At 44.9% G+C, this 26,571-nt stretch overlaps 1 pseudogene and 1 gene segment (V, D, J or C); both read right to left on the bottom strand.

The window, feature by feature from the left end:
* The window catches only part of LOC143436699 (Ig gamma-1 chain C region secreted form-like), a 122,096-nt gene that overhangs the window by 6,088 nt on the left and 89,437 nt on the right, over positions 1–26,571 (bottom strand).
* On the bottom strand, positions 18,373–18,738 carry LOC143436606 (non-histone chromosomal protein HMG-14 pseudogene; annotated as a pseudogene).

Here is a 26,571-nt window from a genome sequence, read left to right as displayed (position 1 = left end):
GATCCTCACACTTCCAGCTGTCCTGGCTTCCCTGCCACTGCTGTGCCTGGATCCTCACACTTCCAGCTGTCCTGGCTTCCCTGTCACTGCTGAGCCTGGATCCTCACACTTCCAGCTGTCCTGGCTTCCCTGCCACTGCTGAGCCTGGATCCTCATACTTCCAGCTCTCCTGGCTCCCCTGTCACTGCTGAGCCTGGATCCTCCACTTCCAGCTGTCCTGGCTCCCCTGTCATTGTTGAGCCTGGATCCTCATACTTCCAGCTCTCCTGGCTCCCCTGTCACTGCTGAGCCTGGATCCTCCACTTCCAGCTGTCCTGGCTCCCCTGTCATTGTTGAGCCTGGATCCTCCGCTTCCAGCTGTCCTGGCCCTCCTGTCACTGCTGAGCCTGGATCCTCACACTTCCAGCTGTCCTGGCTTCCCTGTCACTGCTGAGCCTGGATCCTCACACTTCCAGCTGTCCTGGCTTCCCTGCCACTGCTGAGCCTGGATCCTCATACTTCCAGCTCTCCTGGCTCCCCTGTCACTGCTGAGCCTGGATCCTCCACTTCCAGCTATCCTGGCTCCCCTGTCACTGCTGTGCCTGGATCCTCACACTTCCAGCTGTCCTGGCCCCCCTGTCACTGCTGAGCCTGGATCCTCCACTTCCAGCTGTCCTAGCTCCCCTGCCACTGCTGTGCCTGGATCCTCCACTTCCAGCTGTCCTGGATCCTCTGCCACTGCTGTGCCTGGATCCTCACACTTCCAGCTGTCCTGGCTCCCCTGCCACTGCTAAGCCTGGATCCTCACATTTCCAGCTCTCCTGGCTCCCCTGCCACTGCTAAGCCTGGATCCTCACACTTCCAGCTGTCCTGGATCCCCTGCCACTGCTGTGCCTGGATCCTCACACTTCCAGCTGTCCTGGCTCCCCTGTCACTGCTGAGCCTGGATCCTTACACTTCCAGCTGTCCTGGCTCCCCTGTCACTGCTGAGCCTGGATCCTTACACTTCCAGCTGTCCTGGCTCCCCTGTCACTGCTGAGCCTGGATCCTCCACTTCCAGCTGTCCTGGCCCCCCTGTCACTGCTGAGCCTGGATCCTCACACTTCCAGCTGTCCTGGCTCCCCTGTCACTGCTGAGCCTGGATCCTCACACTTCCAGCTGTCCTGGCTCCCCTGCCACTGCTGTGCCTGGATCCTAGGCTTCCAGCTGTTCTGGCTCCCCTCCCACTGCTGTGCCTGGATCCTCCACTTCCAGCTGTCCTGGCTCCCCTGCCACTGCTGTGCCTGGATCCTCACACTTCCAGCTGTCCTGGCTCCCCTGTCACTGCTGAGCCTGGATCCTTACACTTCCAGCTGTCCTGGCTCCCCTGTCACTGCTGAGCCTGGATCCTCCACTTCCAGCTGTCCTGGCTCCCCTGTCACTGCTGAGCCTGGATCCTTACACTTCCAGCTGTCCTGGCTCCCCTGTCACTGCTGAGCCTGGATCCTTACACTTCCAGCTGTCCTGGCTCCCCTGTCACTGCTGTGCCTGGATCCTCACACTTCCAGCTGTCCTGGCTCCCCTGCCACTGCTGTGCCTGGATCCTCCACTTCCAGCTGTTCTGGCTCCCCTCCCACTGCTGTGCCTGGATCCTCCACTTCCAGCTGTCCTGGCTCCCCTGCCACTGCTGTGCCTGGATCCTCACACTTCCAGCTGTCCTGGCTCCCCTGTCACTGCTGAGCCTGGATCCTTACACTTCCAGCTCTCCTGGCTCCCCTGTCACTGCTGAGCCTGGATCCTCACACTTCCAGCTCTCCTGGCTCCCCTCCCACTGCTGTGCCTGGATCCTCCACTTCCAGCTGTCCTGGCTCCCCTGCCACTGCTGTGCCTGGATCCTCCACTTCCAGCTGTTCTGGCTCCCCTCCCACTGCTGTGCCTGGATCCTCCACTTCCAGCTGTCCTGGCTCCCCTGCCACTGCTGTGCCTGGATCCTCACACTTCCAGCTGTCCTGGCTCCCCTGTCACTGCTGAGCCTGGATCCTCACACTTCCAGCTCTCCTGGCTCCCCTCCCACTGCTGTGCCTGGATCCTCCACTTCCAGCTGTCCTGGCTCCCCTGCCACTGCTGTGCCTGGATCCTCCACTTCCAGCTGTCCTGGCTCCCCTGTCACTGCTGAGCCTGGATCCTTACACTTCCAGCTGTCCTGGCTCCCCTGTCACTGCTGAGCCTGGATCCTTACACTTCCAGCTGTCCTGGCTCCCCTGTCACTGCTGAGCCTGGATCCTTACACTTCCAGCTGTCCTGGCTCCCCTGTCACTGCTGAGCCTGGATCCTTACACTTCCAGCTGTCCTGGCTCCCCTGTCACTGCTGAGCCTGGATCCTTACACTTCCAGCTGTCCTGGCTCCCCTGTCACTGCTGAGCCTGGATCCTTACACTTCCAGCTGTCCTGGCTCCCCTGTCACTGCTGAGCCTGGATCCTTACACTTCCAGCTGTCCTGGATCCCCTGCCACTGCTGTGCCTGGATCCTAGGCTTCCAGCTGTTCTGGCTCCCCTGTCACTGCTGTGCCTGGATCCTCCACTTCCAGCTGTTCTGGCTCCCCTATCACTGCTGAGCCTGGATCCTCCACTTCCAGCTGTCCTGGCTCCCCTGTCACTGCTGAGCCTGGATCCTCCACTTCCAGCTCTCCTGGCTCCCCTGCCACTGCTGTGCCTGGATCCTAGGCTTCCAGCTGTTCTGGCTCCCCTATCACTGCTGAGCCTGGATCCTCACACTTCCAGCTGTCCTGGCTCCCCTGTCACTGCTGTGCCTGGATCCTCACACTTCCAGCTGTCCTGGCCCCCCTGTCACTGCTGAGCCTGGATCCTCACACTTCCAGCTGTCCTGGCTCCCCTGTCACTGCTGAGCCTGGATCCTCCACTTCCAGCTGTCCTGGCTCCCCTGCCACTGCTGTGCCTGGATCCTCACACTTCCAGCTGTTCTGGCTCCCCTGTCATTGCTGAGCCTGGATCCTCACACTTCTAGCTGTTCTGGCTCCCCTGTCACTGCTGTGCCTGGATCCTCACACTTCCAGCTGTCCTGGCTCCCCTGCCACTGCTATGCCTGGATCGTCCACTTCCAGCTGTCCTGGCCCCCGTCACTGCTAAGCCTGGATCCTCCACTTCCAGCTGTCCTGGCTTACCTATAGCTCTTCTGCCTGGATCCCCACTCTTCCACCAGTCCTGGCTCCCCTGGGTCTAATCTGGCTGGATCCTCCACTTCCACCTGTATTGACTCCCCTAAACCTATGGTGTCTGGATCCTCACAGTTCCACTTGTTCTAGCTCCCCAATAGCTGCAGTGGGGTTGATCTTGAACCCCAGAGTTTCTACTTTCTCTTTCCTTGTAGGCTTGAAGACATTTACAGGCATGGTCCTGGATGCTCCCTCAGTCCCTACTCCCCTGCTCACTTACCTATGGGTTCAGATGCCTTGGTTCTATCAACCTGTAGTCCAGGCCAGACTCATTCTTCAGGCTTCTTGATATATTCCACGATCTCCTTGGGGTTCAGCCTTGTTGTCTGTGGGCTGTGCAGCTTTAGATGGCTGTGCTTATCTCTGAGGTGCTCCCCCCACGAGTCTACCTAGTTGACACCAGGCTTTAGGCAAGCACCTTTACTGTTCAACACAGAGGTTTCCTCTGCCTGCACTGTTGGGTCAACTCCTTCCCAATCTTCTGGGATAGGATGACTCAAAGATCTGCAAGGGCCACAGATGTCTGCAGTCTGTGTGGTCTTCTCCTTGTGCAGCTGCCTTCCCTGCTGACCCCACTCACATGTGGAAGCTTTGAAAGCAGCTGTCCCTCTTCCTGTTTTGGTCCTGCCCTTCTCTTGTCTTTCCCAGCGTCACAGCCTTTGTCCCAGAGAGGTGAATGCCACCCTATTTCCACCCTGTGTTTGACTAAGAACAGGATTGACAGTGGGTGCCATGAGGCATTTCCTGAGGTTCCCCTTTATTCTGGGGTTTTCTGTGTCAGGGGGTGAGGGGGAGTCCGAATCTGACTGAGAATACTTCATGTGGGTGTGTGGGGGTGGGTGAGGTGGTGCCCTTCAGACTCAGGGGACAAGGTAGGAAGCTTGGCCGTGCTCTTATTTTTCTGAACACCTGGGCCTTCTGGGGTCCCTGTCCTGGCTGAGGCGGAGCAGTTATGCCCACTCCTTCCTGACCACCTCATTGGAGAGGTTTCTTAGTAACTGGGCCTCTTTTTCAGGTCTGATCTAAGTCCAGCTTTGGTGGCTTTATCTCCCTGTCCCTGTATCTAGCTAGTGCTATCTCAAGAAACCCCAGCTAAGCCTGAGGCAAAGGAAAGAGCCTGAGGGCTGTGACAGTATGCAGTCCAAACTGAACGGGTTATGGAAGAGGCTCACGGCTCTGTCTGAGTTTCCGTGCAGAGGAAATCCTGTTTACAAACAGAAGCATTGCTGAGACTCAGGAGAAAGCCTTGGGTAAATTACGAGGGGACCTGGTCTAGAAGGTCCCTAATGGGGCACTGCCATGGAAACCTGATGCTTTACAGTTGTGCAATCAGGGATTTCAGTTCTGATCCCCGGGGCGTTTGAAGATGTAGGAGAAGGGGATCAAACCTGCTGTAGCAGTGCAATGCACAGGGCAGTGGGTCCCACACAGTAGAGGAACGAGCTCATTTAAGGTCTTTACAGGAGGACTTTACGTACAGGTATTGGGAGAGGAACACCAGCAGTATCCTAGGACCAAAGGGAAGGGAATAGAGTCAAAAGGGCCAGGGGACTGGCCAGCTTCTGCAACACTGAGGGTCCACCCATCCTGAATGTCTGGAACTGCTGGGAAGAGCAAGATGTCTCTCTGGGCTTAGTGACAGTGACAGTGTGCATGAGAAGAGAAGGGATAATGTGTTGTGAAGGGTAAGAGAAAGGTGGGAGCCACCTCTGTCTCAGTGCCAATTTGAAAAGATACAGCTTTCAGAGCAAAGCCAGGGACTAGGTCTGTGCGACTGATGAGAGCTCAGAAGATCTGAGAACAAGAACTGCTAGTCACACAAGGGACCCGTAAGCCAGAGTGAGACAATGTACCTACAGAAGAGCAGAAACCAAGGGTAGGTAGAGCTGGGGAAGTGGTTGGAGGCTGATCCGACCTGGCTATGGTTAGTCCTTGAATATTGACATAGATCTTCTCTGTAACCATGAAGCTCAGGAGTGCTTCATCACTTCATCAGACTGCTATGCAGAGAGCCTCCCTGGGCAGCTAGTCCAGCAGCATTCTGGGTGTGGAGTAGAGATGGTGATGGGTTCAGAGTGCCACAGGCCTGTCATAGCCTGATAATCCATAGGTTAAATGTATTATGATTAGGTAGCTGGACCTAGTCAGTCAGGTTTGCATGTAATGCTCATGGACCCAGTTCTGGACCTTGCTTCATATTTGTAGAAGGCTAGGGCCCTGGGAGGGTGAGGACTATGTCTACAAGTTCCTGTGTCTGGTAGCATGATCACAACACTCTCTCTCTTGCAGCAAGTGTCAGGGCACCATACATCTTATACCTGGCAAATGTATGGGGACACACCTGGCTCTGCATTGACTCTTGGTTGGCTGATCAGTGACCATGCCCTGGAACTCTGGAGCCATGTCCAGTGAGTGTTTCATTCATCTTAAATTCTCTACACCCTTAACAGGTCAGTGGATACGCCCCCCCCCCCCCAGCACCTCGCCTGTGGGGGTCTCTTCAAACACCACTGACAGCAGTATCAGTCTGTGTACAGCAAGATGGAAGTTCAGTTAAATGTGAGTTGGTAGCCTGCTTAGTTAATCTAGAGTTCAAAACTTGGCAGTTTATTTTGGGAACATTTAAGTACAAAACAATCTGGAAAAAAAAAAAAACTTTTCTGGTGATATTTAACTCAATCCCACATGTACAATAAGGCTTAAGCACGAGTTCATGGATGGATTTGAAACCTTTGTAAAGTACAAGTGACATCTTCCATAAAGATGGACTCTATTGATTGACCACATGTGATGTCTTAAAGGGATCTGTTTCAGTCTCAGTCATGCACATAGTGCAAGGTCACCAGGTCATTTACCACCTCCATTCACAGCCTTCTTGGAGGAAAACAAGTTATACAATCTCTCCCTTGTAAGAGACAATCTGTGTGCTTAACATTCCTAGTTTCCTCAGTGCTTGACTGTTAGCACCTGAACCTCTCTGTTCCCTACACTGGCCAAGCCAGTCTGTCACCAGCAATGGAGTCCACCCAGCTAGCAGATTAAGGTGGACAGGAAAATTAGGGAGAGTATAGTGAGGGAAAACAAGGGTGCCTTGGAAGTGATGCTGGGTCATCCAACCAGTCAGGGAAGAGTCCTAAGCTAAGGGCAGCAAGGCCTCCCTTCTGTCTCTTCTGGATACCTCTGCTCATGATCCTCCTGCTGAAGGAGTGATCCATGGGGACAAATGGCCATGTTTTGTGCCTTGGACACAAGAGGTATACTGTATATCTTGACTTATAACCAAAGATAATATTCAGGAGGGGTCTAATCTGAGCCTGTGCCAGGGCCAAACTCTTCTTTCCTCAGCTTGATGGATTGCTTTCACTAGTAACATGGAGCTTTGTTCTGCCAAGCTGGAATCTCTGGGCCCAGTACACAAACAAGTATCCTAAGTGTTCAGATGAGCTACTATGCCTTGTTCTCCAGCCCCAAAAGAATGATGACGATTCCTTGCATCCCTACACTGGAGGGTGTCTCAATTACCAACTCATGTCTCCTTACCAGCTGCTAAAAATCCTAGGAGCACTACTGTAGGAGGAAGGGCATGGCTGCCTCTGCCTAAACATTGAGGGCTCCATGGCTGTAAAGGCAACTCCTGCAGGAGGGTCTAATTGAGGACTGCCTGAGAGACCAAGGATCACTGACACAGACAATGCCAGCCTATTAGAAACTGCTCTTTAGAAGTGATGCTTTCTTGGGACCAATGTAGCATAGGTGGAGGGTATTAAAGGAGCTTGCAGAAGCATCCAGACTAGCTTGCTGCAGTATTTCTCATCTGCTCCAGGAGTTGGTGTTGTTGATTCCCCACTACCTCACCTCTAACCCCCTAGAGCAGATAGTCAGGCAGTGAGTAGTCCAGAGCACAGGCAACATACTACCTGTCTTCATCTTCCCCAAACAAAGTCCAAGGATGTGCTTATGATCTTACTGACACCCAAGAACACATTCATGGTGGGTTTTAGTCACTGTTACCTAGGAGTCCAGTTTTGCTTATACAGAGATGACACGCAAATACCCATGATATAGAGAAAGCTCTGGGAAGAGCAGTGCACCAGTACTGATATTCCCATGGATACTCAAGATGGATCCATGTGAACCAATCTGCTGAGCACAAGCCAGTATATACAGCATGTGCATACACACTCTGCATGTACATGTATACATCTAGCACCCTAGGTCCTCACAGTGGACACCTTGTAGAACATCAGGCCCACTCATAGAACCCTCCTCAATATCCACATGTTGGACATCCGAGACAGATACAACTGTTATCTTCTAAGCATTTCTATGCCCCTCCCCCAACATATACAAATGGACCTAGAGGGGCTCAGTTTATGACTGGACCCCCAGATCTGTTCTTCCACTCCTTATAATCATTGATCCTTCATGCCTGAGCAGTTGGTCTCACTTCCCAATGCAGACCTCTTTTGGAGTCTGGGTATCACCAGACACAGTCTTTGCCATCAATCTGACTCTCTGGCATGGTTACCAGGGGACAGACAGAAGGTAAGGCAGGCTGTACAGCTGCTAACTTCAAGGGACACAGACTCTATCTCAGTCAAGTCAACTTTAACACTGAAAGGGTAGACAGGCAAGAAGGGATCCTCACAGCACAGACCCATCAGGCTCTGTACATCTGGCTGAACCCATGGACAGAGATAGAACAATTTTGGGAACTGAGGCTGCTGGCCCAGGGGGAGTAGAAAGCAGATCTGGAGAGGAGGTTGGACTCCGAGGAGCTCTAACACATAGGAACATAGGATAATAGGATCACCAGGATTTTAGGATCCCAGAAGCAGCCTGACTCCCAGGAGCTATCACAACCAGGGTCTCAGGATCACAAGATCACAGAGACAGCTGGACTCTGAGGAGTTCTGACACAGCCAAGATAACAGGACAGACAGGCTCCAGTCAGAGATAGTGAGTGAAGGTAGCTCTAGAAATAACCAGATGGCAAAAGGCAAGAGCAAGAACATAAGCAACAGAAACCAAAGTTACTTGGCTTCATCTGAACCTAGTTCTCCCACCATAGCAAGTCCTGAATACCCAATGGCACCAGAAAAGCAAAATTCAGATTTAAAATCACTTCTCACGATAATGATAGAAGACTTTAAGAAGGATATAAATAACTCCCTCAAAGAAATACAGGAGAACACATGTAAACAGGTAGAAGCCCTTAAAGAGGAAACACAAAAATTTCTTAAGGAATTACAAGAAAACACAACCAAACAGGTGAAGGAATTGAACAAAATGATTCAGGACATAAAAATGGAAGTAGAAACAATAAAGAAACCACAAAGAGAGACTACCCAGGAGATAGAAAACCTAAGAAAGAGATCAGGAGTCATGGATACAAGCATCACCAACAGAATACAAGAAATAGAAGAGAGAATCTCAGATGCAGAAGATACCATAGAAAACATTGACACAACTGTCAAAGAAAATACAAAATGCAAACAACTCCTAACCCAAAACATTCAGGAATTTTAGGACACAATGAGAAGACCAAACCTAAGGATAATAGGTATAGAAGAAAAAGAAGATTCCCAACTTAAAGGGCCAGTAAATATCTTCAACAAAATTATAGAAGAAAACTTCCCTAACCTAAAGAAAGAGATGCCTATGAACATACAAGAAGCCTACAGAACTCCAAATAGACTAGACCAGAAAAGAAATACCTCCCATCACATAATAATCAAAATACGAAATGCACAAAACAAAGAAAGAATATTAAAAGCAGTAAGGGAAAAAGGTCAAGTAACGTATAAAGGCAGACCTATCAGAATTACACCAGATTTCTCATCAGAGACTATAAAAGCCAGACTATCCTGGACAGATGTCATATACACCCTAAGAGAACACAAATGCCAAGCAGGCTACTATACCAAGCAAAACTCTCAATTACCATAGATGGAGAAACCAAGATATTCCATTACAAAAGATAGCCACACAAACATAACTCCACCTCTAATAACAAAATAACAAGTAGCAACAATCACTTCTCCTTAATATCTCTTAACACCAATAACCTCAATTCCCCAATAAAAAGACATAGACTAATGGACTGGATATATAAACAGGACCCAACATTTTACTGCATACAGTAAATACACCTCGGTGACAAACACAGACACTACCTTAGAGTAAAAGGCTAGAAAGCAATTTTCCAAGCAAATGATCCCAAGAAACAAGCTGGAGTAGCCATTCTAATAGTGAATAAAATTGACTTTCAAGCAGAAGGTATCAAGAAAGGTAAGAATGGACACTTCATACTCATCAGAGGAAGAATCAACCAAGATAAAATCTCAATTCTGAACATCTATACACCAAATGCCAGGGCATCAACATTGATAAAAGAAACTTTACTAAAGCTCAAAGCACCCATTGCATCTCACACAATAATAGTGGGAGACTACTATGCCCCACTCTCATCAATGGACAGATCATAGAAACAGAAACTAAACAGACACACAGTAAAACTAAGAGAAGTTATAAACCAAATGGATTTAGCAAATATTTATAGAACATTTCAACCCAAAACAAAAAAATATACATTCTTATCAGCACCTCATGGACCATTCTCAAAAATTGACCATATAATTGGTCACAAAACAGGCCTCAACAGATAAGAGAAAATTGAAATAATCCCATGCATCCTATAAGATCACCACTGGCTAAGGCTAGTCTTCAAAATTGATATATTCAATGGAAATCCCACATACACATGGAAACTGAATAATGCTCTCCTCAGTGATAACTTGGTCAGGGAAGAAATAAAGAAAAGAAATTAAAGACTTTTTAGAATTTAATGAAAAAGAGGACACATCATACCAAAATTTGTGGGACACAATGAAAGCAGTGCTAAGAGGAAAATTCCTAGCTCTAAGTGCCTACAAAATAAATTGGAGAGAGTGCCTACAAAATAATACACACTAGCAGCTTGACAGCACACCTGAAAGCTCTAGAACAAAAAGAAGCAAGTGCACCCAAGAGGAATAGATAGCGAGAAATAATCAAGCTCAGGGCTGAAATCAACCAAGTAGAAATAAAAAGAACTATACAAAATATCAACAAAACCAAGACCTGTTTCTTTGAGAAAATCAACTAGATAAACCCCCAGCCAGACTAACCAGAGGGCACAGAGACAATATCCAAATTAATAAAATCAAAACTGAAAAGGGAGACATAACAATAGAACTGAGGAAATAAAAAAATCATCAGATCCTACTACAAAAGTCAATACTCAACAAAACTGGAAAATCTGGATGAAATGGAAAATTTTCTAGACAGATACCATACACCAAAGTTCAATCAGGGTCAGATAAACCATGTAAATAATCTTAAAACCACTAAAGAAAGAACAGCAGTCATTACAAGTCTCCCTACCAAAAAAAATCCCAGGACCAGATGGTTTTAATACAGAATTCTATCAGACCTTCAAAGAAGACCTAATACCAATTCTCTTTCAACTATTCCACAAAATAGAAACAGAAGGAACACTACCCAATTTGTTCTATGAAGCCACAATGACGCTCATACCTAAACCACACAAAGACACAACAAAGAAAGAGAACTTCAGAACATTCTCACTTATGAATATGAATGCAAAAATACTCAATAAAATTCTTGCAAACTGATCCAAAAACACATCAAAACAATCATTAATCATAATCAAGTAGGCTTTATCCCAGGAATGCAGGGATGGTTCAATATTTGGAAATCCATCAATGTAATCCAGTATAAAACAAACTAAAAGAAAAAAACCCACATGATCATCTCACTAGATGATGAGAAAGCATTTGACAAAATTCTCCATCACTTCATGGTAAAAGTCTTGGAAAGATCAGGAATTCAAGGCCCATACCTAAACACAGTAAAAGCAATATACAGCAAACCAGTAGCCAACATCAAACTAAATGGAGAGAAACTTGAAGCAATCCCACTAAGATCAGGGACTAGACAAGGCTGCCCACTCTCTCCCTACCTATTCAGTATAGTACTGGAAGTCCTAGCCAGAGCAATTAGACAACAAAAGGAAGTCAATGGGATACAAATAGGAGAGGAAGAAGTGAAAATTTCACTGTTTGCAGATGATATGATAGTATACTTAAGTGACCCTAAAACTTCCACCAGAGAACTCCTAAACAGGATAAACAGGCTGAGAAAGAAATTAGGGAAATGACACTCTTCACAATAGTCACAAATAATAATAATAAAAAAACACCTGGGTGTGAATCTAAGCAAAGAAGTGCAAGACCTGTATGAAAAGAACTTCAAGTCTCTGAAGAAAGAAATAGAAGAAAATCTCAGAAGATGGAAAGATCTCCCATGCTTGTGGACTGGCAGGAGTAATATAGTAAAAATGGCAATCTTGCCAAAAGCAATCTACAGATTTAATGCAATACCCATCAAAATTCCAAATCAATTCTTCACAGAGATAGAAGGAGCAATTCTGAAATTCATTTGGAATAACAAAAAACCCGGGATAGCGGGAATTATTTTCAACAATAAAAGAACTTCTGGGGAATCACCATCCCTGACCTCAAACTGTACTACAGAGCAATAGTGATAAAAACTGCATGATATTGGTACAGAGACAGGCAGGAAGATCAATGGAATAGAATTGAAGACCCAGAAATGAACCCACACACCTATGGCCACTTGACCTTTGACAAAGGAGCTAAAACCATGCAGTGGAAAACAGCATTTTCAACAAATGTTGCTGTTTAAACTGGAGGTCAGCATGTAGAAGAATGCAAATTGATCCACTCTTAATCCTTGTACAAAACTCAAGTCCAAGTTGATCAAGGACCTCCATATAAAACAAACACACTGAAATTAATAAAAAAGAAAGTGGGGAAGAGCCTGGAACACATGGGCACAGAGGAAACATTTTGGAACAGGACACCAACGGCTTATGCTCTAAGATCAAGAATTGACCAATGGGACCTCATAAAATTGCAAAGCTTCTGTAGGGTAAGGGACACTGTCAATAGGACAAAATGGTCACCAACAGATTGGGAAAAGATTTTTTACCAATCCTAATCTGGTAGCTAATATCCAAAATTTACAAAGAACTCAAGAAATTAGACTCTAGACAATCAAATAACCCTATTAAAATTGGGGTACAGAGCTCACCAAAGAATTTTCAACTGAGGAATATTGAATGGCTGTGAAGTAACTAAAGAAATGTTCAACATCTTTAGTCATCATGGAAATGCAAATCAAAAGAACCTTGTGATTCCATCTCACACCCATCAGAATAGCTAAGATCAAAAACTCCGGTGATACCAGATGCTTGCGAGGATGTGGAGGAAGGGGAATACTCATCCATTGTTGGTGGGAATGTAAGCTTGTACAACCACTCTGGAAATCAGTCTGGTGGTTCCTCAGAAAATTTGACATAGTATTACCTGTGGATCCAGCGATACCACTCCTGGGCATATACCCAGAAGATGTTCCAACATATAACAAGGACACATGCTCCACTATGCTCATAGCAGCCTTATTTATAATAGCCAGAAGCTAGAAAGAACCCAGATGTCCTTCAACAGAGGAATGGATACAGAAAATGTGGTACATTTACACAATGGAGTATTACTCAGGTATTAAAATCAATTAATTCATGAAATTCTTAAGCAAATGGATGGAACTAGAAAATATCATCCTAAGTGAGGTAACCCAATCACAAAAGAACACACATGGTATGCAGTCACTGATAAGTGGATATTAGCCCCAAACCTCACAATACCTACTCACAGACCACATGAAGCACAAGAAAATGAAAAACCAAAATGTGGGCGTTTCTGTCATTCGTAGAAGGAGTAACAAAATACTCACATGAGCAAACATGAGACTATGTGTGGGGAAGAAACTGGAGGAGAGACTATCCAGAGACTGCCCCACCTGGAGATCCCTCCCAGTTGCAATTACCATATGCAAACACTGTTGTGGATGTCCAGAAGTGAATGCTGACAGGAGCCTGATATACCTGTTTCCTGAGAGACATTGCCAGAGCCTGACATATACAGAGGAGGATGCTCACAGCTAACCATCAAAGTGATCACAGGGTTCCCAGTGGAGGAGTTAGAGAGAAGACTGAAGGAGTTGAAGTGGCTTGCAGCCCCGTGGGGAGGGCAACAATACCAACCAACCAAAGCTCCCTGGGTCTAAACAGCTAGTCTGCGAACAGACACAGACGTCGAGGGGCCCATGTCTCTAGCTGTATTTGTAGAGGAGAATGTTCTTGTCAGGCATCAGTGGTATAGGAGGGCCTTGGTCCCTTGAAAGCTCGATGATCCAGTGAGAGGTAATTTGAATGAGGGAAGGTGGGAGTGGGTGGATGGGTTGGGGCACACCCTTATAGGAATAGGAGGAGGGAAGATGGTTTAAGGGGTTTGTGGGTGTGGGGAATGGAGAAAGGGGGTAACCTCAGAAATGTAGATAATTATAGTACCAAATAATAAAAAAGAAATAAAAAACAAACAAACAGGCAAGCAAGCAAACAAACAAAAAACCAGATAATGGAACTGGCTGTGGCAGTTGAACATTTGAGACTTTTTTGCACTAATTTAACATTACCCATATTATGGGGATTTCTTATAATTGTCAAGGATAAGAGACTGTGGAAGGGGTGCATGGAACTTTAAAAAATATCTTCATAAAAAAGGGAAAGATATATCCCTGTCTACCACAAATTTATTTAAATCATGTTCTTTTTATATTTTATTTTAAATTTAAAATAAAAAATAGATGCCAAGGAACTTTCTGCTGAGTGTCTATGACGCTCTATAACTAGGCATATTTATGCATAGGTGAAAGGGAAGGATCCACTTACTGGCATAAGGCATGATCTGGATCAGGTATTAAATATGGGGAAGAGGGCATGTCTGTGTTTTTTCTGCTGGATGTTGAAGGAGCATGGTGGCTGCCAGAGCGATGGGTGAGACATGCTGATGCCAGGACAAAGAATGATGCTGACCTGTGAGCTTGCTGAGTGCCTTGACAATGGTGGCTGGAAATACCCTGAGTATCACAGAACCTTGGTATTCTAAAAACAGCTTGCAAGTACTGGAAAAAATGAGGCAGGCTTTAAGCAGAAGCAAGAGGGTAGTAGGCTTGATTCTTGCTGGTATAACTGCTTTAATTACATTAATTGCTAGCACCACTGCTTCTGCAATTGCTGTGACACAAGAAGTTAAGACAGCTACCTTTGTTAATCATTTAGCAAGAAATGTTACTAATGTGTTGAATGTATCAGAGGATTTAGATAGGCATTTGGAAGAACAGATTGATGCTCTTTATCCTATTCAAATTATTGGAAGGAGTTCAGAGTTTAAGGGTAAGGAGCCATCTTGAGTGTCATGCCAAATACCACTGGATTCATGTTAGTTCTAAAGTTTACAGTGGTAGTCATTATAATTAGGAAGAAGTTTAATGGTGTTTATAGTGTATTTGGCACAATTCTAACAGCTCTCTGGAAGTTTTAATGATACATAGGGAACTTATGAATTTCAAGAATGCTACTCTGCTTTGCATTGATGTGGTAGATACTGCAGATAAAATTATCCATGGCCTGGGGTCAGTATTTCTATTTTGGTCAAGCTTCAAAAATGGCATATATAGCTTGATCATGCTAGCCCCTTTTTGTCCTGGGAATGTTTTTATTCCTGCTCATTGTGTTAAAGCTTTTCTTTAACCACATCAGCATGTTGGCAGCCAAAGTACATGGCTTGAACCTAAAAACAGACAGACAGATTTATTAAATTAACACACTGGAAAGCCAAGGATTCTTCACAGAGCCTTACCAACCTAAGACATAGGTGCATGGCTTTTTATAATGCATATTCCATGATGGGTAAGGAAGGCATGTTGTCAAAACGACCTAAGAAAGGCTCAGCCTTGTTAGTAAAATAAAAACTGAAGAGAGGCAGAGAGCTTTTGGGGCTACTTGGCAAGAATCTGACATGGGCAAGGACAAGGAAGTGGGCTTCAGGCAGGAATCTGATTTTACACTAGAACAAAGAAGTAATTTCAGGTAGGAATCTAAATCTTTTGCTAGAACAATAAAGTAATTTTAGACAGGAATCTAAATTTTAGGCTAGAACAAGGAAGTAGGCTTCAGACATGAAAATGACCTTGGGCTAGGACAGCTAAGTAGGCTCAGATACTTTGGTCATCCTGATAAGCACTTAGAAACAGTGATCGTTGGAGTGTTCACAGGATTTTGTTTATTGCTTTCCTTGTTCTTTGACTATTTGTGTTTATTGTCTTGCTTGTTCCTTGACTTTGCATCTATTGTATTTCTAGACCCTCAACCTATAACTGACCTTAATACTTGCATTTAATTAAAATGGTATAAAGACATAAAGGAGGAGTGGAGATAGGATAGGTATTTCTAGGGAGGGGAAATGGGGAAAGGGAATGACATTTGTATTGTAAATAAATAATATATTCATTGAAAAATTAAAAAAGATTACAGTGGTATATTTTAGGGCTTTCAATTATAACTCGGCCACAATCACCAAGATTTGCTTTTTTTGGGATAACAATTAAGGTGGCATATTAGTTAAAAAAAAAAAAAGAAAGCAGACCTGGCCCTAAAGAGAGGTCTGCTTGTCCAGTCCAAGGATCTGTACATCTCTTGCCTCCTCAAAGACCCACTGTGCCACACAGAAAATTACCCCAGCCCTACCTTCTTTACGCAATCACTGACTTCCCTTCTTTGCGCATATCTCTGTAGAAGTTTTGTCTAGTTCTTCCTCCCAGCCCCATGAATCCAGAAATATGGCTCAGACTCAACATACATTTACAAATACCTTGGCCACATAGCTAGGCTTTTCTCTTATTAGATCATAACTTAAAGTATCCCACTCATTCTAATCTACCTTCTCCAATGTGGCTGACTGCCTGTGCTCAGGTACTATGTTTCTGTCTCCTCACATTTCCCAGGCAACACTTCCCTGCCTGACTATCCTAGAATTCCTTCAGCCTACACGATTCCCCACCTTCTATTCTACCCATTTCTATAGGCCACATGTCTTGACATGTGATGCATCCATATGATACACAAGATATTCTCTCTACAGAGCTGGAACTGTATGAGACCTGTGCTGACACCCAGGACGGGGAGCTGTACAGGCTCTGGACGACCATAACCATCTTCACCACCCTCTTCCTGCTCACTATGTGCTACAGTGCTACATCACACTCTCCAAGGTTGGTAATACCATCACCTTGGTGTTCTCCTACTGTCCTGCAATGTTCTTACTGTCCCCATGCTGTCTTCACACTGTCCCCACAGGGCCTCCAAGTTGTCATTGTCTCTATAATGTTACTAGTCTGTTTCCACACTGTTTCCACATTTTCCCACACAATCCTTATGAGCTCCTGATAGTGTCCTAGGCCATCCATAAGAGTGTCCTGAAGTGGAAACTTAAGAGTTCTTTGGAAAGTCAGTTGTGTTGGATGGTGTTTTGTTGGGGCAAACATGTGAAAAAGTATTTTTCTGAAGTAGACACAGGTGAAAGAAGGCAGACTCATGAAGGAACGTTTAGCTGAAGCATACACAGGAGGATATTCTGCTAAAGCAAGCACGTGAAAGGACACGTGATGAAGGATTCTTTGCTAGCCACTTGCATGCATTTGTCTACCTTACTTTGTGTAGTTGAGCTGCATTTGTTTAGACTCCATAGAGAGAAAAAGCAACAAAAACAGTCTGGTGGTGTGCTGCAGTTTCTTGCCACATCCTCAGATTGATAGGCAGAGTGATGTCAGCTGAGACAAACCCATATGCTTGAGGTAGGACCATGGAGGACACCTGATTTTTAGGCCCACACTTGATGGGCCTGAGCTTGGCTGGCTTGTAACTAGCTGTACAGTGCTTGTTGGTCTTGAGTCTTCACTGATCTTTGCTTCACTGAGAGAGACACACTGAGAACTTCTCCTGGTGTTTCTCCTGGTCCCTCCTACTGACTTGTGCTGAGGCTGAGGCCTGGCTGTCTCTGCTAGGTAGTACCATTGCTGTTGATTTGTGTCTTCTATCCCGACTCTACTGAACTGGACTGCTGGTGTATCAGAGAAGTGCTGGTGAGTGGACCAAGCTGCTGCTAATAACCTGTGAACTGAACTGCCCATTTCCAGAGTTTTCCAGACAACACAAATAGGAGTTGCTCCAAAGAACTGTTTCTAAACAGGTCCACTTCCCCTGTATCCTTTATATCCTTTCTTTTCCTCTACCTCTGGTGGGTGGTGGGCTAGAAGGGAGGTTAAAGTGTTTAAGAACCATCATTAAAAATAGGTTTTGAAAAATTAAAGTTACACTGTCCTATGATACCTCTCTAGTATACCCAGTGGTTTTTCTACCACCTTCCCGTGCTTTTTCTATACTCTCATACCTTTTTATGCTATGCCTACAGTTTACCCAGATTTTCTTTTTCTTTTCTTTCTTTTTTTACTCTTTCACAACAGATTTTATTGGAGCAGAGTACACGGACATTCCAATTCTTATCACACGTACCCCAAGAGAGCCATATATTGTGTTCACGTACCCAAACTCGGAAGAGTCACGTTGTGTTCATGTACGCCAATGAAGAGCTACACATTCTTTTTCTTTGAACTTATTCCAGTGATGTTCCAGCCTCAAACTTGGCAAGTTTCCCTAAGACCTCTCATAGCAACCAAGTGCTCAGAATCCTCAGTTCCACCAATTCACAATTTTATGCCACACACAGAACACACTCATAATTTTCATCCTTCACAGCGTATTATCACAACTGTTAGGAAAATGAACTCCTATGACCACAGACATCACAGTTCTGACAGGGCAAGGACCAAAGACTGGTTTTCTTACAAAATGGTTCTACTAGAAACACAGGACCAGAGATAACTGAAAATATTCCAGACACAAAGTCACAACTGGGACTCCAAACTGCCACTTAGTATGCTTTGTATTGTAGGATATAAAACTAGAGACAGTCACAGCCTCTCCTGATTCAGTATCCTGCTATTTTCTGGTTGTACCAAAAAATAAACAACCAATAAATGATTTAACCTCTTAAAAAACATTTACACTTAAAAAATGAGATAAGGTGAGATCCCCTCACCTTTAAAAAATGTTTCTAAAGCTACAAAAATCCTCGCATTTACAAAATAGTTGATAAAAATATTCCTCTGGATTGTCCAAGAAGAGAGGCAGGGACCACTGACAGACGTGATGGATGCTTAGTCGGACTTGGCTTCTTTTTTCTCTTCTTCAGAGGCTGGACTCTGGTTTTCCGTCTCTCCATTTTCTGCAGGCAGATCTGTAGTTTGCTGGTCAGCCACTTCAGCCTGTTTGCCCTTCGCTCCCCTCTTCCCTTTTATCTGCACTTTTTTGTCTGGTGCTTTATCCTTTCCCGCAGCCTTTTTTGGCTTTGCGTCCACCTTGGCAGCAGCGGGCTTGGCCGACAGCCTCGCGGTGCGGCTTCCTTTTTGCAGCTCCATCCGTGCTAACCTTCCTCCTGGGCATCGTGGAGGCGCGGGGTGGGAGACGAGTGCGACGAATGATCTGTCACGGAGTTGCACCGCCTAGCCGCCATCAGACGAACTGCCCAGATTTTCTATATTATCTCCATAGTTCCCAACTGTCTTAGTGACTGCTCTATTGCTTTGAGGAGACACCATGACCAAGGCAACTCTTAAGGAAGAAAGCCTTTACTTCGCCCTTTCTTACAGTTTCAAAGGCTTAATCCATTTTTATCATGGCAGAGAGCATGTCAGCATGTAGGCAGGCCCTGGAGCCGTATGTGTGCACTATATTCTTATCTGTAGGCTAGGAGAGAAACTTGGCTTGGGATAAATTTTTTTCCTCCTTGGCAGAGTTCCTCTATATAGCCCTGGCTGTCTTGGAACTCACCTTCTAGACCAGGGTGGCTTGTGCTCAGGTCTGCCTGTTTCTGCCTCCCAAGTGTTGAGATTAAAGGTGCGTGTTCTTTCTTTTTTTAACTTACTAATTCTTTGTGAATTTCACATCATGCACCCCAATTCTACTCATCTCTACAAACTCTGATATCTGCTATCTGCCCTTGTAACCATCCCCCTCAATAGAAAATAAAAACAAAACAAACAACAACAAAAGCTCTACTGTGTTCAGTATATTCCTACAGCATACCCTTTTGTCCACACATCATTACTTGCAATGAGTCTGTTTTCTACCAAACCATCTATAAATACACAGGATTCTCACTGCAACTCTTCTTGGATATGTTGCTGTTGCCTTGTGTCATGGAGATTTTCCAGCTCGGGATCTGTAGGACCATCCCCTTAATGCACTCCAGCAGTTCATAGGCAAGAAAGAGCTGGGGTGGGCCAACACAAAGCCATCAATATGAACCTGGGGGATAGCTGCATTGGTCAGCTCACCAGCTCTCCTGCCCCCACACCACCAGGATGAACTCTCTAGTACTGCCTTGGCAAGGTCACCCAATGCCAAAGCTGGCATGAAGCAGGGCAGTTCTGCTCTCCTGTCCTGATGATCACTTTACCTGAGCCTTCACTACCAGGGCTCTACTGTGATGCCCAGGAGAGAATCAGGGCTGGCTTTCCTGCTTGCATGAGATTGGGGCCAGGACCACTGTGCTTTTGAAACCTCAGAGCAAACCTCCAGTGTCACACTTCCTCTAACAAGACCACACCCACAATCCTTTTAATCCTTTCAAATGGTATCACTCCCTGGCTGCTAATTCTTTAAGTACATTAGTCTGTGGGGCATTCTTATTCAAACTGACACCCCAGTCTCGTCCCATGTTGTTTATTCTGTCCTGACTTTGTCACTCTTCTTTTCCCCAAGTTGTCCCCACTCTTTTCAAACACCGTTTTCCTGATGCATCCTGGTGTTGCTTTGCTGTCCTCGACTATCCTCACATTGTCATACACTCAAGCTCCTCTTTTTCCTTTATATAATTTTTCAGGTTCCCACATGGCTAGAGGGACTAAATGGAGAAGTAGTCCCTGGCTCACAGTGGTGGTTTGAATAAGAATGGCCTCTATCCCATAGGAAGAACAATATCAACTAACTTGGGCTGCCTAGAGCTCCCAGAGACTAAATCACCAACCAAAGAGTACACATGGAGGGATCCATGGCTTCAGATGCACATGTAGCAAAGGATGGCCTTATCTGACATCTATGGGAGGGGAGGCCTTTGGTCCTGTGCAGGCTTGATGCCCCAGCATAGGGGGATGCTAGAGTGGTGAGGCGGGAGTGGGTGAGTGAGTAGAAGAGTACACTCATAGGCAAAGGAATAGGATGAGGTTGGTGGACAGGTAACCTGGAAGGGGGATATAATTTGAAATGTAAACAAATAAAATTATTAATAAAAATAAAGAATACCCTCTACAGGCTCATATACTTGAATGTTTAGGGAGTGGCAGTTGGAGCTTTGGCTGGCCTGGTTGGAGTAGCTGTGGCTGAAGTGCAATTTTCTGGTTACTTTGGAAACTCGGTTATGTCATAAACTGTTTTCCTGAGGGAAGCAGGTGAAAGGATATTTTGCTGAAGCAGACAGGTGAAAGCATGTTGAAGCAGACACACAAAAGAATGTTTTGCTGAAGCAGACACAGGTGAGAGGATGTTTTGCTAAAGCAGGCATGTGAGAGGACCCACAAGAATATCAAGAATATAAATATGACCCCACAGGCAGTGGGAGGAGACTCTGGCATTGGTTCACCTTACTCTGTCTTGCTAGTCTTCAATGACGAAGCTAAGGCTTTGGTTCACCTTGAATTATGCTGGTAATTTTTGCTTGTCTTGACTTTGTAGAGAGTAACTCATCAAAGAACTTATCCTGATATTCTGATGGCTCTTTGCAGCTTCTGTGGACTGACAGTGATTGGTGGGGCCTCATAGTTTCTTCTGGATCGAACTGCTGTTTATGTTAATGTTGGTGCTTTGCTAGAGGACTCTACTGCCAACAACAAAAATTGGAACAGCCCCAAAGATATATTTCTTTTTTTTAAAAAGTGTTTATTGGGGTTTATGGTTTCAGAGGGTGAGTGAGAGTCTATGATGGTGGAGCAAAGCAGAGTTCACAAGTTGGGGGCAGAGAGACACACTGGGAATTGCACAGGTCTTTTGAAACCTCAAAACCTACTCCTGCCCCCAGTGACACAGCTTCTTCAAAAAGGCCACTTCTCCTCATCCTTCCTAGCTGTTCTACCAACTGGGGACCAAATGTTCAAAGATGTGCCTTTGTGGGGGCATTCTTTTTTATTTTTATTTATTTATTTTTATTGGATATTATATTTACATTTCAGATTTTATCCCCTTATTCCCATTCCCCCCACCACTCAGGAACCTCCTATCCCATCCCCCCTCCTCATGCTTCTATGAGCATGTGCCCCTACCTACCTCCCACTCCCACCTCCCCACCCTCAAATTCCTCCCCCCCCACTAGGTGTTCAGCCTTCATGGGACCAAGGATCTCCTCTCCCACCTATGTCCAACAAGAACATCCTGCCCCTACATATACAGATGGAGTCATGGGTCCCTCCCTATGTGCTCCCAGGCTGGTGGTTTAGACCCTGGGGAGCTCTGGTTGGTTGGTATTGTTTCTCTCCTCATGGGGCCACAAACCCTTTCTGCTCCTTCAGTCTTCTATCTGACTCCTCCATTGGGAAACCCTTGATCAGATCAGTGGTTAGCTGTGAGCATCTGCCTCTGAATGTGTCAGACTCTGGCAGACCTCTAAGGAGCCTCTATATCAGGCTCTTGTCAGCATGCACTTCCTGACATCCACATCAGTGTCTACCTTTGGTGACTGCACATGGGATGGATACCCAGCTGGAATGGTCTCCAGACGGCCCCTCCTTCAGTTTCTGTCCCACACTTTGTCTCCATATTTGCTCCCTTGAGTATTTTTGTTACTCCTTCTAAGAACACCAATGGCTTATGCTCTAAGATCAAGAATTGACAAATGGGACCTCATAGAACTGCAAAGCCTCTGTAAGGCAAAGGACATTATCAATAAGACAAAACAGCAACCAACAGATTGGGAAAAGATCTTTACCAATCTTACATCTGATAGAAGGCTAATATCCAATATATACAAAGAACTCAAGAAATTATACTCCAGGCAACCAAATAACACTATTAAAAATGGGGTACAGAGCTAAACAAAGAATTCTCAACTGAGGGATATCGAATGTCAGAGAAGCACCTTAAGAAATGCTCAACATCCTTTCTCACCTGGTAAATGCAAATCAAAACAACCCTGAGATACCCCCTCACACCAGTCAGAATGGCTAAGATAAAAAACTCAGGTGATAGTAGATGCTGGTGAGGATGTGGAGAAAGAGGAACACTCCTCCATTGTTGGTGGGATTGCAAGCTGGTACAATCACTCTGGAAATCAGTCTGGCGGTTCCTCAGAAAACTGGACATAGCATTACCTGAGGACCCAGCTGTAGCACTCCTGGGCATATACCCAGAAGATGCTCCAACATATAACAAGGACACATGCTCCACTATGCTCATAGCAGCCTTATTTGTAATAGACAGAAGCTGGAAAGAACCCAGATGTCCTTCAACAGAGGAATGGATACAAAAAATGTGGTACATTTACACAATGGAGTATTACTCAGCTATTATAAATAATCAATTTGAAAAATTCTTAGGTAAATGGATGGAACTAGAATATATCATCCTGAGTGAGGTAACCCAATAACAAAAGAACACATATGGTATTTACTCACTGATAAGAGGATATTAGCCCAAAAGCTTGGAATAGCCAAGATTCAACTCACAGACCACATGAAGCTCATGAAGAAGGAAGACCAAGTGTGGATTCCTCGGTCCTACAAAGATCTATTTCTAATCAGGTTTACAATCCCCATTTTACCCCCACAGCCTCTTTTAACCATTGTTTTTTTTCCTCTAGTGGGTAGTGGCCTAGAAGGGAGAGTGAAATACTTAAGAACCCTTATTAAAGTAGGTTTTCAAAAATCTAAGCTTACATGTGACTTTATTTTAGGAAGTGTCACTGGGGTGTGCATTGGGGTTTTAAGTGTCTAAGCCATGTCCAATGTTGCTATCTTGCTGCTGCCAGCTGATTCATATGTAGAACTCTCAGCTCTTCTGGCATCATGTCTCTCTACATGCTAATATGCTTCCTGCCATACTGTTAACGGACTAAGCTTCTGAGTCTTTAACAAGCCCCAATTAAGAGCTTTTGTTTATCAGAGCTGCAGTGATTATGGTGTCTCTTTACAGCAATAGAATACTGACCAAGCCAGAAAGTGGTACCAGGAGTGGGGTGTTGCTGTTACATTCCAATTGTAGTCTTCCAGTCTACCACTCCTTCAGTCTCTTTGTACTTCCACTATTCCCCAGATCCACTGCTACTCTATTTCCCTTAAAAAAAAGAACAGACCTTCCAATGATATCAAGGAAACACAACTTAATGTGCAATAAGACCAGGCACAAACTCTCATATGAAGGCTACATTAGGCAACCCTGTAGGAGGAAAAGGGCCCCATGAGCAGGAAAAAGAGCCAGGGGCAGCTCCACTGCCACTGTTAGGAGTCCCACACAAGTCCCAAGCTAACAACCATAGCCTGCATGCAGAGGAATTCTACCTCAGACCCATCTAGGCTTTGTGATTGTCCCTTCAGTCTTTGCAAACCCCTGATGAGCCCTGCTTAGTTAACTCTGCAGGCTATGTTCTCCTGGTGTCTTCAAGCCCTGTGGCTCACACAATCCTTCTTTCTCCCTTTCCTGAATGGTTCCCCAAGCTCTGACTAATGTTTGAGTGTTTGTCTCTGCATTTGATTTTATCAGCTGCTAGAGGAAGCCTCTTTGATGTTGGTTGGGTTACACACTGATCTATGAGGATACCAGAATATTATTAGGAATAATTTCATTGAGTTCTTTTTTTGTCAGTCACATTTGGTTTTACCCTAGGTCTCTGAGACATCCAGCTTCTGGCTCCTGGACACCCAGGCAGTGTCTGGCATGGGCTCCCTATTCTGTTTAACTTCAAGTTAGACAAGTCAAACTTATGGTTTATGGTTGGAACTCATAAACTTCGAGCCAAGATTGTCCTAGTACATCTTGCAGGCAGGACAAATGTTGGCTGAGGGTTATGTGACTGGGTTGGTGTCCCAATCCCATCCACTGGGGTCTTGCCAAGTTACTGAAGATGTCTGGTTCAGGCTTCTTACTTTCATTACTAGGGTAACCTGTCCTGTCCTGCAGGGCATTAAACAGGGTCTGGGAGATCACCTAAGAGAGAATGGGGGAGAAACAGGTGAACACAAAGAAACATGGCTTGTCTATCGGCTGATCAAACAGTAAATTTTACTTTTCCACACAAGGGTTGTAAACACAAAAAGGCAGGATATGGGGAAGGGCATGACCAGGAGTGTAGGTGTTCAGGGGGAGTACAGATATCTTCCAGAACAGAGTATTGGCTGGGTGAAGGTTCAGGGGACAGGTCACTTATGACTCTGCCTATGATTCACTTGTCCTTACCTAAGTTGGTACTGTCCACCAAGGCTACCCAAGGTCTATGACTATCCACAAGACCTATGACTACTTGCTCCTATCCAGGCTGGTAAATTTCCACCAAAGCTGCCTGTTTACAATATCTTATAGTTATCTCTTTCAGTGTTTTTCCACAGAGACTGGAGAATTTGTATTAGCAGGCTGACTTAGGCCTACGGCTGATTTTAGGCCTTCAGTGTATAAGCAAAGCTGCCCCTGACAGTAACCCTCATAGGTTCCAGTTTAGAATTACCCCAATATATTTTATATTTTTCTGTTTCTAGTGAGAAAGATGTAGTTTCCCTGATTTCTTTCTTATAGCATTCATCATTTCTATACAAGAGAGCTACTGATTTTTTTGAGGTACTGTTGTATTTAGCTACTTTGTTGAAGATATTTAGCAGCTATAAGAGTTGGTAGAATTTTTGGGTAAATTATTCTTTTTATGCTTATTATCTTATCCTCTGTAAATAGCAATATTTTGACTTCTTCCTTCCCAATTTGTAACCATTTGATCTCCCTTATTGCTTTAGCTAGAACTTCAAGTACTATATTGATTAGCTATGGAGATAGTGGACAGCTTTGTCTTTCCCCTGGATGCAGTAGAATTGTTTTAAAATTTTCTCCATGTAATTTTTTTATTGGCTATAAGTTTGCTATAAATTGTTTTTATTATGGTTAGTTATGTCCCTTGTATCCCTGATTTGTCCAAGACCTTTATCATGAAGAGTTTTGTTAAAGACTTTTTCAGAATCTAATGAGATGATCATGTGTTTTTTCTTTCAGTTGTTTAATGGTGGATTACACTGACAGATTTTTATATGTTGAGCCATCCCTGTATGACTGTGACGAAGCTTACTAGTTCATGGAGGATGATCTTTTTGATATATTCTTGGTTGTAGGTTTAGATGCCAATTTCTGAGTTTATCTTTTTTGTATGGCTGTCTCCCCCCTTGGTTTCTGTTTCTTTTCTATTCTTCTGTCCTGAGTGACCTGTAGTTATGATGACTGGTGAGTCCTCAGGTTTGGTGGAGTGTCTCTTCTGGGTGTGACCTCTGGGGTTTTGATCATTAGTGTTGCATCTGGAATTCTGGGGTTCTGGAAGCTGGCATGGCACTCTGGGATTCTGAGTACCAGTGTGGCCTCTGGTAGGGCAGAGAACTTCTGAGTTTCTGGGTATAGGTGTGGCCTCCTGTAGGGCAGTGGGCTTTCACTGTAGTTGTGGACTAGGATATTGAGATGAAGCAGGGGGTGCTCCTGGAGAAGGTGAACGGACTCTGTGGTGGTTTGAATATGCTTGACCCAGGGAGTGGCACTATTGAGAGGTGTGGCCTTGTTGGGGGAATTATGTCACTGTGGGGGTAGGCTTTGCAACCCTCTGCCTAACTGCCTGGAAGACAGAGATCTTCTACAGTTTGCCTTTGGAACAAGATGTAGAACTCTCAGTTTCTTTATGCTTTGTGCCTTGATGATAATGGACTGAACCTCTGAACTTGTAAGCAAGCCCCAATTTAATGGTCCTTTATAAGAGTTGCCTTGGTCTTAACACATGTGCTAACACCTGTTTAAAATCCAGATTCTCCCCCAACTTTATCTCTTGCTAACATAACATCATAGAGAACTGCAGCTAATTTCCATATATGTTCTCTGAAAATATCCAGATCCAGCCTTCCAAATGAACACTGTTATTTCCAATATTGGATTGATTTCTAGACCAATCCATAATTGTGTCTGAATAACTGGTCACATTTAATAACAATACAAGAGGCATTATAACTTCTCTTTTTAATACTCTATTCGACAAGGTCTAAGAACTTGAGGCAA

The sequence above is a fragment of the Arvicanthis niloticus genome, chromosome 23 (genome assembly GCF_011762505.2).
Source record: "Arvicanthis niloticus isolate mArvNil1 chromosome 23, mArvNil1.pat.X, whole genome shotgun sequence".
Classification (NCBI taxonomy): Eukaryota; Metazoa; Chordata; class Mammalia; order Rodentia; family Muridae; genus Arvicanthis; species Arvicanthis niloticus.
Note: the sequence above shows the minus strand (reverse complement) of the source record. Positions and strands in the feature narration are given on the sequence as shown.